The following is an 18785-nucleotide window of genomic DNA, read 5'->3' as shown; positions in this document are numbered from 1 at the left end:
TGCAAATGATAACTCGCGAAAAGTAAAAAAGTTACGTATTTTGTCGCGTGATAAATATGGGTAACTTTTTTATCTCTCAAGGTATGGAAGTACCTATAGCTTTCTACAATGGATACACGTACTTTTTCAGTGGATTTGACAACACGAGAAACGAGAAAAAATGGCTCTGAGCGCTATGGGACTTAACATCTGATGTCATCAGTCCCCTAGAACTTAAAACTACTTAAACCTAACTAACCTAAGGACATCACACACATCAATGCCCGAGGCAGGATTCGAACCTGCGACCGTAGCGGTCGCGTGGGTCCAGACTGAAGCGCCTAGAACCCCTCGGCCACTCCGGCTGGCCTGAAACGAGAAGCCCAGTAACACGGAACACGTTAACATTTACAGTATTCCATACACACCTACAGGGCTTAAATCGAAACCAATTTGGTGGATGACAAAGGATGTAGATGCTAAGTATCTACAAGTATTTTTTACTTGGATTTGCGTAAGGCATTTCCTTTATTTGCATGAGTTATAATACTTTATAACTAGATGTAATGACATTAGTTTGCCAATTATTCATTCTAGCATCGGCAGAAAGGTCTTTAAAGGCAAGGTATATAGCCTCTGATAAGTCAATGTCTTTACATTCCTGATCTCATCCTTGCGAAACACCTTGGCATAGTGAACCAAATTCTAAATTCTGTGCAGCGTCTCCAGTATCCACAAATTATGGAGGATAATATAGCATTCTAGACAGCATTCCCATTGATCCCAGTGTTGCAAGTAGCTAAACAGGACCACTTACAACTACTAGCGTAACAGTTACCACGTAAGCCTTAATGATACAGCGGTCGTGTCTATATTTGTTTGTCAAAACGTCGTATTTATATTTCGATTAATCTGCTTTCCCGAGGCAAACAGTAATTAAAATTTGTTTCAAACGACGCTGGTGCATCCTTTAATAGGCTTCAGAATGGCCATATGGCATCTAAAGTCAGAGGAAAAGTCTCCCCTGCACCAAATACGTATTGCAACAGTTGCAGAACTGCATTACGATATATTTGTCATCGATGATTCCTTCACGGTTTGAAAACCTCCAGTGCATTAAATCATAGACAGTACGTAACCACTCATCGGTTATTAGTTCCTGAAGGAATTTATATCTTACACAAAATGCCACATATTGCGAAGTGTCCAACACAGTTGTTCAACAGTATCATTTTCTGACTGACGCTATAAGGAAACTAAATCATAACTTGTAACTTTATCCTAATATAAACCTGTTTGCAGTGAGTAATAGAAATTTATATGGAAGTACATAACAAGTGGTACGCACTACATTCTATATTAAACAAATGTTCTGGCAATAAACAAATCACTGGCCTAGCTAATCGAAGGTGACTAGTTTTTGCTGGACTGCGTCAACCAAAAGCAATTCGTTTCACTATTTTGCTTGTTGTGCTCCATAGTAGTCTATCCTGTGCTAGCCTCCACATCTCTACATAACCACTGCACCCTGCACTTACCGTTGTTGAACCTTGGTCTCGCTCTCTCTCTCTCTCTCTCTACAATTCTGCCTGCATTACTAAACTGACAATTTATTGGTGCCTCCGGATAGGTCTTGTCAATACCAATCCCTTCTATTAGACACGTTGTGCCTTTCTTTTGCTACTGTCAGTCTGCATTTTATATCTTCTCTACTTCTGTCTTCTCAACTACTGCTTCCTTTCAAGTCTTGTTAATGTACAAGTTATACAATATCTTGTGTCCCAGTGTTTTATCCCTGATACCTCGAGAGCTTCAAAGAGAGTATTTCAGTTAAGATTGTCAACAGCGTTCTTTAAATCTAGGAATGCTATAAACACAGATTTGCCTTTCTTCAGTCTGTCTACTAAGACAAGTTGTAGACATCAGTATGGCCTCGCGTGTTCAGACGTTTCACAGGAATCTAGCATTGTGTTCGTGTTAGTTTGTATAGCCCCTCTGTTCCTTCCACCTCACAGCCTTTTCTCCTTTACTTAGTTTTAGTTTACCATCTGAGCTCTTTATATTCGTACATTTGCTTCCATTTGTTCCAAAGTTTTTATTTTTAGTTTCATTTTGCTATACTCGACATTTATCATTTACAGGTGCAAAACAGCAAAGCAAGAATAACTAGCAACCTTCAATTATCCTCCTAGACATTCTTGATTTGCAAAATAAATATAACTTTTATTTTCCTTAAGCCACTAATTTGATTGAAAGTTACATAATGAATAAAGCAGAAGGGAGTGAAGTTTTTGTTTTGACCACTGGCAGAATCACAAAATGTACGTGGCGTCCCAGGAGGAATGGTAAATAGTCAGAGATATGACAAGATCATTCGAAGCTAAAAGTTCTAGTACACATGGGCTCTAAAATGCATTCCTTAAGAGCTATGGGCACTTCGTCTCCCATACTGTGAAAATTAGCTCTTCTGCTGCAAGCTTTTTCCTGTCAGATCCTGAATATTGACCACTGGCCCTGGGATACCCTGTATACAGCTCTTCTGTGCCCTCATCCATGGTATGAGTGATGAAGTGAGGAAGGAATAACATCACTTCACTTATGCTCTTTTTCACAATGTATTCAGGATAAACAAAAAAATGATTCGTGTGTTGGAAGAACATAGAAGTCGAACGAATACATCGAATGCTTGGTTCATTCACCTTGCATCAAAATTTGAATGCTAATATCTCTGGAATCGATTTTTTCCAGTTTCAGCTTCTCAGCAGATGCCTATTATCCAAACCGAACTCTGAAAATAATTCAGTTACGGAAGGAAAGTGACTTTTTAATTTTTCCTCTGACCCTTCGTATGCATCATTCTTGCATGAGTTTTAAGCAAAGTGTTAGCGATGATTTAATTATGCTCTGTGCAAAATTCTACCAGGCGGCTTCCCCTTCATTCATTCGCCTGAGCGATGTTCTCTTACTATTTTCTATAGCTACCCCTGTTACCAAATTCCAGTCTCTCATTAGATTTCAAATTTTCGTGACCCTTAACTATCTGAATAATTCCTTTTATGTTATGAATTCTTTCAGTCCTTTCATTATATGTGGCGTTCGAAGGCATGTGGACTGTGGTAGGTGGGTGCTGGCTTTATGTCTGTCTTGACTATGATAACATTAATAACAGTTTAGAGATGGAGTGGCGTATTGTGATACAACTTCATTGATTGTTTCAATAATTAACACTTACAGCGTGGTTGAAACACGTGATCTTAATGTAGCAAATACTAAGGATCAAATGTGAGCCACTTTCAGTTATAAATAAAATCCTACTGCTTAAAAGGTAATGTACTAGCATCATAGCAAACTGTATCTATGTATTGAAAATTGCAATATGAAAAGCTGTTATGAAAATAGTAGCAAGTTTTCATTCTGGCGCGATTGATTTTCAAAATACAGGCTGTCCTAAATAAACGCCGACAAAGTTTAGAAACAGGTTCCTTACGCCAATACAAGAAAAATGTCTAGTAAACGAGGTCCCTAAAGCATAGACCTTCAGAGATATGAGCACATTTTCATCTTCGATACTGTGAAACACATCTCTTCTACTGCCAACGCTTTGTTTTTCATATTTTTGGAGGGTGTAGTACAAACCAAAAAGAGAAAAATATGTCTAGTAAACATGGGATCTGAAATGCTCTTGTTCAATAAAAGAGATTTCTTTCACACAACTGAAGATCAACAAGTGCTAGTAGCTCTTTAAACTATGCATTTTAGTCCCCATGTTTACTATACATTTGTTCTTGTGTTCGGTAGTATTTCATCCTCCGAAAATATGGAAAGCTAACATCTTGCAGTACAGGATGTGTGTTTCATAATATGTAAGATGGACAAGTGTTCATACCTTGTAAGGTATGCATTTCAGAGCCGATGTTTGCTAGACTTTTTTTTACTTGTTTCTGTATTAGGAACCTGTCCCTAAAGCCTATCGGTGTTTCTGGGACACTCTGTGTAACGCGGCAGGGAACAACCGGGGAATGGTAATTTATCAGACGTAAATATGTTGTTGTTGTTGTGGTCTTCAGTCCTGAGACTGGTTTGATACAGCTCTCCATGCTACTCTATCCCGTGCAAGCTTCTTCATTTCCCAGTACCTACTGCAGCCTACATCCTTCTGAATCTGTTTAGTGTATTCATCTCTTGGCCTTCATCTTCGACTTTTACCCCTCACGATGCCCTCTAATACTAATTTGGCGATACCTTGATGCCTCAGAACATGTCCTACCAACCGATCCCTTCTTCTAGTCAAGTTGTGCCACAAACTTGTCTTCTCCCCAATCCTATTCAATACGTCCTCATTAGTTATGTGAGTTACCCATCTAATCTTCAGCATTCCTCTGTAGCACCACATTTCGAAAGCTTCTATTCTCTTCTTGTCCAAACTATTTATTGTCCATGTTTCACTTCCATACATGGCTACACTCCATACAAATACTATGAGAAACGACCCTACATCCTTCTGAATCTGTTTAGTGTATTCATCTCTTGGCCTCCCTCTTCGATTTTTACCCCCCACGATGCCCTCTAAGACTAAATTAGCGATACCTTGATGCCTCAGAACATGTTCTACCAAACGATCCCATCTTCTAGTCAAGTTGTGCCACAAACTTCTCTTCTCCCCAATCCTATTCAATACCTCCTCATTAGTTATGTGATTTACCCATCTAATCTTCAGCATTCCTCTGTAGCACCACATTTCGAAAGCTTCTATTCTCTTCTTGTCCAAACTATTTATCATCCGTGTTTCACTTCCATACATGGCTACACTCCATACAAATACTTTGAGAAACGACTTCCTGACACTTAAATCTATACTCGATGTTAACAAATTTCTCTTCTTCAGAAACGCTTTTCTTGCCATTGCCAGTCTACATTTTATATCCTCCCTACTTTGACCATCATCAGTTATTTTGCTCCTCAAATAGCAAAACTCCTTTACTACTTCAAGTGTCTCACTTCCTAATCTAATTCCCTCAGCATCACCCTACTTAATTCGACTACCTTCCATTATCCTTGTTTTGCTTTTGTTGATGTTCATCTTATACCCTCCTTTCATGACACTGCTCTTCCAAGTCCTTTGCTGTCTCTGACAGAATTACAATGTCATCGGCGAACCTCAAAGTTCGTGAAATATATGAAAGAATGTTTCGTAAGGAAAATAGAATATTTGTAAGTCCTCATCCAACTTCGTCTTCCTTTCGTACACTTTACGGCACAGTTAACCAAATGCACCGCGCGTTTCTGTGGCTCCTCAGGCGCACCTCTGTGGTGGTCAGTACTGGCTACCGGTGGTGTCTGCCGCCAGTTCCGCGAGCCGCCGCGTCACCGCGGAATACGCTGCCGCGTGCCGCGCTGTCGCACACTGGTGAAAGCTGGCTTTAACGCTCCTCAAATGGGCTGGTCTGCCCAGAGTCCCAGTGGACCAACATTAGGGTGAGTTAGAACGTTGATTTCACTCCAGACGCCATTTCTGATTTCGGCTCTTAAGGAGAAATGGGCTGCTGTTCCTCCAGAGGCATTCAGAAATCTCGCTGAAAATGAAGGTGAACGGTGGACACTCACTAATAAGTGTCCGCATACTATTCATCATGTAGTTCCGACTAGTGTTGGAGGCTGCATATTGTAGCACAGGACTTTCCCTTTTTCCTGTATCAGTGCGGGCCTGTATGATCGAGCGGTTCTAGGGGCTTCGGTCTGGAACCGCGCGACCGCTACTGTCGTAGGTTCGAATCCTATCTCGGGCATGATGCGTGTGATGTCCTTAGGTTAGTGAGGTTTAAGTAGTCCTAAGTTCTAGAGGACTGATGACCTCAGATGTTAAATCCCATAGTGCTCAGAGCCATCTGAACCTGTTAGTGAATGGTGGATGAGAAGGACGACTAGCAGTAAAAAACCCGTGTGTGATCTAATTTACCTTTTTTTCTTTTTTACTCTTGGATGCATCTCAGGATCTATGTGGGAGGATTTTCTACAGTAAATTCTTCTTGTTGAGCATGTCCGTTATGTCGTCTCTCCAATGACGAAACGCGCCGCTTTCCGTCCGACCATCTCCAGCTCTTCCATCAGTCCAAACTCAAAGATCCCAAACTGATAGGCAACAATCAGTGGAAGTAGTGTTTTGTAACCTATTTATTTCTTGGATGATATGTCTTAAGAGGGGTAGGACGTCAAACGGGCCGTCTTGGAGCAAGAGAGGCACCACAGGGCTCTTTAATTTCCACTGTCTATAGTTTTACAAGTAAATTCATAAAACTTTGTCACCATGGCCAGAAAAGATTCAGGATTCACACTCGTAGCAGCAGAAGTTATTAAACATAAGAAAATAATTTTTTTACATGTAAAATTTCATCGTTTTTTCACTTACAATTGGCTGCATTTGTTGCTATAGGTACACTTTTCTTCATAAGTAAGAGAGACTGTTCGATGAATTTTGCACAGCATACAAACCATACTTACAGGTGTCCGAAACTCTAGAATATATTTAATTTATGAAAAAATAAATGCGCTGTTACGTTTCACACTTTATGTTTCGAAAAAATCAAATTGTGTAGTTAGTTATCTCAATTTTTAGCACAATAAATTTGGAAAATTCTACAATTTCATACACCTGTAAGTATGGTTTGTATGCTGTGCAAAATTCATCAAAGAATCTCTCTTACTTGTGAAGAAAAATGTACCTATAGCAACAAATGCAGCCAATAGTAAGCGAAAGAATGAGGAAATTTCACAAGTAAAAAATGTATTTTGTTATATTTTTGAACTTCCACTGCTATGAGTGTGAATCCCGAATCCTTCCTGGTCATGCTGACAAAGTTTTATGACTTTATTTGTAAAAGTATAGACGGTGGAAATTAAAATGTCCTGTGGTGCCTCTCCTGTTCCAAGTCGGCCCGTTTGACATCCTACCCCCCTTAAAAAAGTCTTTCAACGAATCTCACCCTGATACCTGTTTTCTTCCTATAACTCATGGATATTTTATGTTAGCTCCAGTTTACAGTGATTCATCGTCAGTAGCGCAGTCTAACAGTAATGGATGTTTCGGTACGTCTGTGTGCTACAGGTAACACTTATTCACATTCAGGACATCAGCTCATGGTCCAGTGGATACCGGAACGGTAGCTCAGCGTGTTCGGTCAGAGAGCTGTCTGGTTTCTGTAATAGAAAAATTGAGGTAAGGGACCAACGACGAACGTCAACAGATGTCATGTGATGTCCACTACGACCAAATACAACGAACAATAACGAACAAGAAAAAAATGGCTACCATTGCTGCCTCTGGATCACGAGGTCACGGGATCGGTTACCGGCCGGGTTTAGGATTTTCTCTGCCCGGGACCTGGGTGTTTGTGTTTTCCTTATCAGCTCCTCGTAACTCGTGAAAGGGGCCAGATTGGACTGTGTAAAGATTGGGACTTTGTACGGGCGCTGATGTCCGCGCTGTTGAGCGCCCCTCAAACCAACCACCATCACATTCAGGACACCTGCCAGTCCATGGTATAACTTTCGATTCTCTGCTGGTTTTCCTGCAATTAGGTACTGTCTTCTGTGGTTTCAACCTTTCAATAGACAACATAAACATTTGCTAATAGCTTCACGAAGCTTACGGTGTTATCTACTACACTCCTGGAAATGGAAAAAAGAACACATTGACACCGGTGTGTCAGACCCACCATACTTGCTCCGGACACTGCGAGAGGGCTGTACAAGCAATGATCACACGCACGGCATAGCGGACACACCAGGAACCGCGGTGTTGGCCGTCGAATGGCGCTAGCTGCGCAGCATTTGTGCACCGCCGCCGTCAGTGTCAGCCAGTTTGCCGTGGCATACGGAGCTCCATCGCAGCCTTTAACACTGGTAGCATGCCGCGACAGCGTGGACGTGAACCGTATGTGCAGTTGACGGACTTTGAGCGAGGGCGTATAGTGGGCATGCGGGAGGCCGGGTGGACGTACCGCCGAATTGCTCAACACATGGGGCGTGAGGTCTCCACAGTACATCGATGTTGTCGCCAGTGGTGGGCGGAAGGTGCACGTGCCTGTCGACCTGGGACCGGACCGCAACGACGCCCGGATGCACGCCAAGACCGTAGGATCCTACGCAGTGCCGTAGGGGACCGCACCGCCACTTCCCAGCAAATTAGGGACACTGTTGCTCCTGGGGTATCGGCAAGGACCATTCGCAACCGTCTCCATGAAGCTGGGCTACGGTCCCGCACACCGTTAGGCCGTCTTCCGCTCACGCCCCAACATCGTGCAGACCGCCTCCAGTGGTGTCGCGACAGGCGTGAATGGAGGGACGAATGGAGACGTGTCGTCTTCAGCGATGAGAGTCGCTTCTGCCTTGGTGCCAATGATGGTCGTATGCGTGTTTGGCGCCGTGCAGGTGAGCGCCACAATCAGGACTGCATACGACCGAGGCACACAGGGCCAACACCCGGCATCATGGTGTGGGGAGCGATCTCCTACACTGGCCGTACACCACTGGTGATCGTCGAGGGGACACTGAATAGTGCACGGTACATCCAAACCGTCATCGAACCCATCGTTCTACCATTCCTAGACCGGCAAGGGAACTTGCTGTTCCAACAGGACAATGCACGTCCGCATGTATCCCGTGCCACCCAACGTGCTCTAGAAGGTGTAAGTCAACTACCCTGGGCAGCAAGATCTCCGGATCTGTCCCCCATTGAGCATGTTTGGGACTGGATGAAGCGTCGTCTCACGCGGTCTGCACGTCCAGCACGAACGCTGGTCCAACTGAGGCGCCAGGTGGAAATGGCATGGCAAGCCGTTCCACAGGACTACATCCAGCATCTCTACGATCGTCTCCATGGGAGAATAGCAGCCTGCATTGCTGCGAAAGGTGGATATACACCGTACTAGTGCCGACATTGTGCATGCTCTGTTGCCTGTGTCTATGTGCCTGTGGTTCTGTCAGTGTGATCATGTGATGTATCTGACCCCAGGAATGTGTCAATAAAGTTTCTCCTTCCTGGGACAATGAATTCACGGTGTTCTTATTTCAATTTCCAGGAGTGTATATCGTTTACATATTTCGTGAATAGTAACGGCCCAATGACACCCGCTTGGGATACCTGTCAAATTACGTCTGTCGCTTTCCTCCCCATATGAACGAACTGTGAAATGCAATTTCCTAGCATTTCCTAAAATCAGTCACAAATCAAATCCTATGCTCGATAACCACCTATTTTTTTGGTAAATAACAGTGCAGAACTGTATGAAATGAGTTCCGAGAGTCAAGGGATAGAGCATCGAAATGGACGCCGTTTTGTGTGGACGCTCTGGATCGCAAGGGCGAACAGAGAGAAGTGAGTTTCGCAAGATACACGTTATAATGTGCGAGTGTAAAACATGCCCCATGATGCTGAACGTGTCGAAGAATGCGATATAAGTATATAATTAAGTGTATTTCTCCCAGGATCGTTCTTGAAAACAAGAATTAACTGTACTTGCGTCTTTATTTGAGTGATTTACAAAAATTTTTTGCTATTATTGGCGTGGAAATCTCACCGCTGTCTCATACGTTCGAGATGCGTTTCCACTATTGAAGCATTTTTGTTTTCCTATTCCGTAATCACACACCTCAAACACTGTCATTTCTGCAGCCCTGCAAATATTGAAGGGAGGAGACTCACTAAAACAATATGTGTAGATGGAACTCAGTTTCTTGGACTTATGTCAACCTCCGCTTTCATGCCAGTGTGATCTCGGAGATGCTTACTGTTGCGAGAGACGAAAACTCTTTGGGAATTTTGGTTGTAGTGGTTGTCAAAATTTTGCTTTCTTATTCACATTCCCAACTTTCAGTTAACTTTTTCGAAAACTTAGGGTACGTCAGTTACTAGACCGTTAAAGACATTGCTAGTCGGTAGTCAATGTAGTCGAAGTATCTTTCAGAAAAAAAAGGTTTAGAGTAATTTCGCACTTAACCCTCTCTTGGACGTGTTTTTATCGCAAGACTTTACCATTACACTGTTAACAAACTGAAATGTCCTTTTGTACTTGTCTCAACTGTGGTGGACAGTTCGCTCCTCACGTTGTTGGCGCCCATTGAGTGAAGATACACATTAATAACTTGGACAGATCTCTCAAGAAGAGTATATGCCGGCTTTTCAGCGGCAATAAAGATGAAAAAAATGGCTCTAACCACTATGGGACTTAACATCTGAGGTCATCAGTCCCCTAGACTTAGAACTACTTAAACCTGACTAACCTATGGTAATCACACACACGTCCTTGCCCGAGGCAGGATTCGAACCTGCTACCGTAGCAGCAGCACGGTTCCGGACTGAAGTGCCTAGAACCGGTCGCCCACCACGGCCGACTAGTAAAGATGAGATGTGTCCAGTTATCAAAAGTGTATTAGTGGCTTATACCAAAAATAATGAAGTTTCATTTTTCAAGTCATTATTAAGGCAACTATTTTTATTACAGCAGAAAGCGAAATGCTTTTGCCCAATGCTAGAAGATGAGGGGCACAGATCAAAAGTGGTAACAAATTACATTGCAGCTTATACAGTAGCTGGTGGTGTGTACAAACATGTCTTTCACTGAACGTTTTACAGCTGTTTAGAAGCACCTTGAAAAAATATTTGCTACTCCAGTATGCCCATGGCTGTAGAATTATAGATTAAAATTTGATCCTTATTCTAACTTATTTTCGGTCCAGACTAGAGACATTCCTATACGTTATGTGTGGCGTAAGTACTTAACGGCTATGTGGTGTGTCTAACGTTACTAGAGCTTTTCAGGTGGTGATCGCAACGCAGCATGCGCGGGAGATGTGCACATGCCGCGTATTTTCAGCCTCAGGACTTTCAGAAAAGCTGAATCATTTGCACGAGAGAGGTGCACGCATCTACCCATGGAAAGTACAGATAGTTTGCTGTACTACTATGACTGCACAGCCAATAGCAATCAGGTGGAGTCTTAACTGCACTGTGCCAATGACGGTAGTCACTGATGCTCCCAAAAGGACTGCACCCCGAGAAAACTGTAGAATTTTCCAATTGTTTCAAGAGTATACACGGTTGATAAGAGCTGAATGCGGAACAGGCACTGCGAACCGTCTGGAACAGACGGATTCAGATCTCGAGTTGGCATGAGTCATTTAAAGCTGTCGGCAGGGACATTGCGTGGCACACTGTGGTGCCCTGAGCTCTCTCGCTTCTGTCAGCTGATGTCAGATCTAAGCCAATGTATTCGTGAAATATCTGGTGAAAAGTCACGAGAAGCAAAGATTCACAAGTCTGACATCTCTCCAAGTCCTGCGATCATAGTGTGGGAAGCTATTGGAGTTAACAGGAAAACCGACTTTGTAATTGTTGAAAAGAACCTGTATGCTTGCCAGTATGCGGCAAGGATGGTCATCAAGTCTGTTGCCATATCCTTCATGACCAATGTTGTTCTGGTTGTGGTCTTCAGTCCAAAGACTGGTCTGAAGCATCTATCTAGGCAAGTGCATCCCGTACAAGCCTTTTCATCTCTGAATAACTGTCGCAACCTACATCCACCTGAACCAGCCTACTCAATTCAAGCCTTAAGTCTCCCTCTACAGTTTTAGCCCCTTCCCCCCTCTCCCCTCACACTCATACGAACAGTTCTTTCAATTACCAAATTAAACTAATGATTCCTTGGTGGTTCAGTATGTGTCCTACCCACAGATCTCTTCTTCTAGTCAAGTTGTACCAAACGCAGCCTCGTTCCCCAGTATCGAATCAGTAGTTTTACAGTTTAAATTCATGAATCCAATTTTCAACACTCTGCTGCAGCATCACGTTTAAGCTGATTCACTTCCGTGCAAGGCTGCTCTCCAGACAAATACCTAAAATGTCTGCGTTTTATATTCCTCTATTTTGACTACATTCAGCTATCCAAATAGGAGTCAGCTATTCAAATAGCGACTATTTGTGCCCCGTTTTCAAATCTAATTCTGTGCATTAGATGACCTAAATCATCTGCATTTCGTTACCCTCGTTTTACTTTATTCAATTTGATAATTTACCCAACAGGAAACACATTCTTACCCGACTCTTTACTAAGTGCGCTTTGGAGTATAGGCTTCGCATATCCTGACCATAGCGTGCTACATAATAGCCATACGTCAAATGAAATGATTGCGCATCTTGTCACACTTTGTTATGCAGTGAGTGTACTGTTTACTTCAGGAAAAAGATGACTATCAGTCTTTAGGGCCCCACCATTATTGTTGGTGGTCTTTATCAACCGTATTTCATTGGAAACTTGGTAGATTCCATTGCTTGCGTACTAAAATTTTGTGAATTCAAGTTGTACAATCTGTGCCTACGAAAAAGCAAAAGCAAATAAATGTATCATCAGGTTTTCGCTGTAGAAATTATTTCTGTTACCAAATGAGTTTTCTCTACCTGCGAATCAGATTCAATTGTTGTTATTGGCCCCTTATGACATTATTGAAATATCAACGTTCTTGGCTCTTACTGGATTTCAGCGGCACCATTTTTTCTACCGTAACACAGATAAATCCACCTGCCGCTTTCCTAATACATGTGTTTATACTCATTCTCGTCCGTGAAACCTTGATGTAGCTGATAACTTTATTCAGAAATAAGACACGCACTCCAGTTCGATACAGTCTGTCGTTTAAAATATCCTTCCCGGGAGTGCGATAACCTGGTGAAAAAGGCTCACTCCTCTTATTAGAGCTGCGTGTTACGTAGGACCGCTAGAAGAATCCAGAGCGTCACAGCATCAGCTTTTCCTTACGGCTGGACGAAATAAGTATCCAAGGAATAGAAAAGCAACTGAAATCACTCAACAAAGGAAAGAACACTGGACCTGACGGGATACCAGTTCGATTCTACACAGAGTACGCGAAAGAACTTGCCCCCCCTTCTAACAGCCGTGTACTGTAAGTCTCTTGAGGATCGGAAGGTTCCAAATGAGTAGAGCACAGGTAGTTCTAATTCTCAAGAAGGGTCGTCTAGCAGATGCGCAAATCTATAGGCCTATTCTCTGACATAGATCTGTTGTAGAATTTTAGAACATGTTTTTTGCTCGCGTATCATGTCATTTCTGGAAACCCAGAATCTACTCTGTAGGAATCAACATGGATTCCGGAAACAGCGATCGTGTGAGACCCAACTCGCTTTATTTGTTCATGACACACAGAAAATATTAGATACAGGCTCCCACGTAGATGACATTTTTCTTGACTTCCGGAAGGCGTTCGATACAGTCCCGCACTGTCGCCTGATAAACAAAGTAAGAGCCTACGGAATATCAGACCAGCTGTGTGGCTGGATTGAAGAGTTTTTAGCAAACAGAACACAGCATGTTGTTATCAATGGAGAGACGTCTACAGACTTTAAACTAACATCTGGCGTACCACAGGGGAGTGTTATGGGACCATTGCTTTCCACAATATATATAAATGACCTAGTAGACAGTGTCGGAAGTTCCATGCGGCTTTTCGCGGATGATGCTGTAGTATACAGAGAAGTTGCAGCATCAGAAAATTGCAGCGAAATGCAAGAAGATCAGCAGCGGATAGGCACTTGGTGCAGGAAGTGGCAACTGACCCTTAAAATAGACAAATGTAATGTATTGCGAATACATAGAAAGAAGGATCCTTTATTGTATGATTATATGATAGCGGAACAAACACTGGTAGCAGTTACTTCTGGAAAATATCTGGGAGTATGCGTATGGAACGATTTGAAGTGGAATGATCATATAAAATTAATTGTTGGTAAGACGGGTGCCAGGTTGAGATTCATTGGGAGAGTTCTTAGAACACGTAGTCCATCAACAAAGGAGGTGGCTTACAAAACACTCGTTCGGCCTATACTTGAGTATTGCTCATCAGTGTGGGATCCGTACCAGGTCGGGTTGACAGAGGAGATAGAGAAGATCCAAAGAAGGGCGGCGCGTTTCGTCACAGGTTTATTTGGTAAGCGTGATAGCGTTACGGAGATGTTTAGCAAACTCTTGTGGCAGACTCTTCAAGAGAGGCGCTCTGCATCGCGGTGTAGCTTGCTGTCCAGATTTCGAGAGGGTGCGTTTCTGGATGAGGTATCGAATATATTGCTTCCCCCTACTTATACCTCCCGAGGAGATCACGAATGTAAAATTAGAGAGATTCGAGCGGGCACGAAGGCTTTCCGGCAGTCGTTCTTCCCGCGAACCATTCGCGACTGGAACAGGAAAGAGAGGTAATGACAGTGGCACGTAAAGTGCCGTCCGCCACACAGCATTTGGTGGCTTGCGGAGTATAAATGTAGATGTTGATGTAGATGTATATAGAAGGCAACATACAAAACACAGGAGACATCTTACAGTACACCCAAGCGATACTTTCTTGAGTGCTGTTCCACTGTTTGGAATGCGAACAAAATCAGTTTAAAGCAATACAGGGAAGCAGTTGAGACGCGTACGGCTAGATTTGCTACGGGTTACTTTCGTTCCATTCACGATCATTACCGAAATGCTCGGTGAAGTTTCGTGGCATTCCTGGAGGGAAAAAGACGTTCCTTTTGCGAAACGCTATTGAGGAAGTTTAGAGAACCGGCATTTGCAACAGTTTAATAAGACAAATGAGGGCTCTTACGTGAGCTTACGTTTCCCGTATCTCCATTCACAAATGGAACAGGGAAGGGAATGACTAGTTGTGTATGCGGTACCCTCCACCATGCACCACGTGTTTTTCGGAGTTATGTATGTAGATGCAGATGAGATGTATTCGTAGTCGCTTGAGTCTGACTGTGATTGCTGTAGTTCAGGTGACTGAGTCACTGGCCAGTTTCATAAACTGCACTGACACGTTTTGTATTCTGCCACTCTTACATCAGTGTGACTCATACACTTTGCGGATTATTCAAAATTTACATGATGTGGTGTCCGATATATTGCCTTATTTGGTCAGAGGGAAGAGGGAAGGTGTTATGGAACGCATCTACTGTTCACTACATGCGCCAAAATCTCAGATCAAAATTCCGAACATCCCTATTTCAGTTATGAAATATTTGCGTAGGGCCGGCCGCGATGGCCGTGCGGTTCTAGGCGCTGCAGTCCGGAACAGCGGGACTGCTGCTGTCATAGGTTCAAATCCTGCCTCGGGCATGGATGTGAGTGATGTCCTTAGGTTAGTTAGGTTAAAGTAGTTCTAACGGACTGATGACCTAAGATGTTAAATCACATGGTGCACAGACCCATTTGATTTGCGTAGGATACGTTTGGTCTGGTTGAAATTAGTAGTCTGTTGTTTACCCTTAACAGGGTTTCGCAATTTTCTTTCTTTCCTTACTCATTCATTTGTACATAAGCAGCCACTAATCACAGGTTCACATTGTTGAGTCGAAGAAACGCCTGTTGCAGAATCTCAGCTGTAGGCTGTGTCAGAACGACATATAGCACATTATTTGAGCCACAAACACTGAGTTTTTATAAATGCTGCCAATTTTCGAGAGGGAAAGGATGTGAAGATTACAAAGTTCAAAGCCACGGCTCCACAGGGGCTTAAAACTGTTGTTATAACCAAAATTTAATTGCACATCGTGTGACGGTGAGTATCCTAATGATAGCAAGAATATTACCACTTGAAATTGCTCTCTAATGGTGAAACTAGCTGGCCATTCTGTACCAATAAATTTTAGTTGTCGACAAAGGAACGCAGCGCCCTGTGGGCCTACGGTTTTAAACTTTAAATATTTTACAGAGAATGTGAAACAGAAAGGAAAGCTGTTGTGTGGATTTCTTGTTGCTAGCAGTGGGGAAAATTTCTGTGTCGTAGCCCAAAAATACTTAGGAACTATTCAGAAAAAACATGGCTCGCACTTCGTAAATCAAACTCGTTATTAGTAACAAACTCTGAGATTAATGAATATCATTAGTCTGGAACGAAACACATCCTCCTTTCGCCAGACTTTGTATCACATTAAGACTCGAACCGAGACCTACCCGTAACAGTAGTCTGTTGGCCTGCAATGTTAAATGTAATTTCATAGCTTCTGCTGCGTCCGGATCACATCAAACTATTTCAAGAACGTTTTAAGTTGCTGCCAGGTATGTGCCTCAAAATGTCCAGTCAGTTTCTAACAGTTCTGCGCCAACTATTCACATCATTTTTCAAATTCTTAGCAGCGCGCTACACAGAACATTCTTCTTTAAGAGTTGTATTTTCCACGTAGGCCTGTAACGTGTACACGCTACCTCGGCAGACCTACAAGGAGACTGGAGGGGGTGCCTTCCGAAGCGCAGGAACAATACCCTCTAATGGGGGTGTCACTTCGCTGATGTAGTTAACTCACAGATCAGACACGCCGCCACTGCATGCGACGGCTGTGTACGGCACTGCGAGCTACACAGAATGACAATACTCGCTTGATTTGCGAGTGCGTAAGGGCCTCGAAAGGAGGTGAGAAACGAAATTCCACTGCAGCAACGCCTTATGGATTCTTCAAGGAAAATCTTCTTTTTACTTTACGTCAGATCACGTCAATCCTCTCTGTGCTCAGATCGGCTGAGTGTGACGTGACAGGTGACGTGACATGTCACGTTCTGGTTTCTTCATACGTTTCGTGGTTACTGGTATCCACAGCGTCTCTCAAGGTTTATCGGATGCCTATCATTAATCCACAATTGATATATAAAATCGGACACGTCTAGTATCTTCGCTCGACCTTTCTCCATCTCAATTTCACTCACACGGCTTTGTAACATACTATCCAGTTACCTGCATCAGACCCTAAATATCACAGCCTTAAAACGGAGGTTATAGTTTCAGGTGTTATTATCTGCGTAGCCTCACTCTCGGCATATCCCCAGTAACCATCTCCATTCTTTACAACAGTAAATCAATATACCTACGCCATTTCAATACTATCTACGCTTTGCTTTCTTTTTCTTCTCTATCCATTTCTGTTTCCTTTCCTGCGTCACATCTGTAAATCTTGAGCTATTATTTCCTTCCCTTTCCCTGCCAAGACAACTTCACCACTTTTGATTCCTTCTGTGCTACTGATATACATAACTGCAAGATGCCATGGCCTATAAATATTGCTATACTATGTTCCTTGGTGGTTCTGTAAAAGCTCTGTAGTTATTCGGTAGGTTTGGAGAGTATCCTTGACTTCCCGCTCCTTCAGCGCTTAAGCATTGTTCCAGTAAGTGGTTGTGTAAATGATCTAAACGAAGGTGAGAGAAGACGCGTACACGGAAAGGACAGTCGGAAAGGAATGTGTTTATTTTTTATTTTTCGCGATGTTGCTGTAAAATTTACTGTTTGTGGGGCGAAATTTTGTGTTAGTAGGTGATAGAAAATAAATAATTCCAGCTGAAATCAAAATCTGGGATTGATTAGTCAGTGTCGCGACGAGCGCATAGTTAACGTGGAGCGGTGGAATAATATCAAAGGACAGTAAGGTAGCTGCAGCATTAAACGTGTAGTTTAAAAGACGTCTCTTAACACTGTCCTAATTAGACAAATTGCTGAAATTCTATATGTTCATACTTCATTTGTTATTACTATATTATTGTTACTATTATTATTATTTTTAATATTATTATTATTATTATTATTACTTACTACTCATGAACTCTGCATACTGCAGTTTTAAACTGATAAGGATTAAATATAACCGACCCACGCAATCAAATTATTTGTCACGGGAAATAAACGCATGAATAAATGTCGTTGACACATATAGTTAACATTTTGAGTTGAAATTTCAGTTGATATTGGACAGAACCTAGACAAAGTAATTTGAGGAACACTATTTTGCTAAAAAGAAATTGTATTCCATGTATAGTCAAGACATAAGGATTCATAATGCTAAGCCAGCTGCTATTTGAATTCGAAAATGTAAAATACAGCAGAGAATAGACGTATACGACACACTTTCCAGAAAACATTATATGGTAACAAAAATTTTGTTTGAGGTGTCTTCCACGTCATCAAAAAATGTAGGCTATGCCTCTGTCAGAGATACATGTAACAAATGTAAGGAGCAATCACTATAGAAGCATTCAATAGTAGATAAGTGGTCATACTTTCCAATTGTTTTTGACTAACGTGCTATTTTCCAGATCAGTGTATATAAAATGACTGGTAAGAGCTATTACGATGGTATTACGTTGTTTAATGACTGAATGTTCTACGGAAAATGTTATTAAACTGGTCAACACCTAATCATGTTGAAGACTCCCTGAAACATCATTAATTCAAAAGCGCTCAAAACACTCAAAAAATATTGGCCACCGACATGAATCTCAATGCCAATATTCTGATGTTTCAGCTAAAAGCCACTACTGAAATTTGCAATAGTATTGAAGTATCGCTTACCCACAGAATTTGCCTCAGCTGAAATGAATCAAAAACGGAAACGGAAATAGTAACTAAGGAAAAAAGCTGTCATTTCAGTGGAGCGCTCGAGAACGCTTGGTGTCCCGCTTTATGACAGACTCCGCAGCCGCGTGCGCAGCCAGTGGAGAGGGAAGGCTGCACGAATACCACCTAAACTGCGCGGCAATTGCCGAGCGACTGATTCGATTTGGCGCCGCGCGTTGAGTAGGCGACCGAAAGCGCGGTGGTGGGGGCAGATGGCCCACTTGGGGGGCAGTCCAGACTCCGTACGCATGCGCAGTGGAGCGGAACTCTTAGCCGAGCTGCGCCAAGGGAGGCAGGGGCCAGAGACGGGAATGTCACGCGGTGGAAAGTAGGGGCGGGGGAGGGGGCAGTCGGGAAATGCAAACAATCCCATGCAA

At 42.6% G+C, this 18785-nt stretch overlaps 1 protein-coding gene across 1 annotated transcript in view; it reads right to left on the bottom strand.

Annotated features, from left to right (window-relative positions):
• Positions 1–18543, bottom strand: part of LOC124594708 (PDF receptor-like) — a 371973-nt gene extending 353430 nt beyond the window's left edge. Inside the window, exon 1 of the mRNA XM_047133075.1 lies at positions 18364–18543. The gene's annotated coding sequence lies outside the window, so the exon portion shown is untranslated. The remainder of the gene's footprint in view (positions 1–18363) is intronic.
• Positions 18544–18785: the final 242 nt, after the last annotated feature.

This window comes from Schistocerca americana, chromosome 2 (assembly GCF_021461395.2).
Source record: "Schistocerca americana isolate TAMUIC-IGC-003095 chromosome 2, iqSchAmer2.1, whole genome shotgun sequence".
Classification (NCBI taxonomy): domain Eukaryota; kingdom Metazoa; phylum Arthropoda; class Insecta; order Orthoptera; family Acrididae; genus Schistocerca; species Schistocerca americana.
This window is presented reverse-complemented; position numbering and strand designations above follow the sequence as displayed.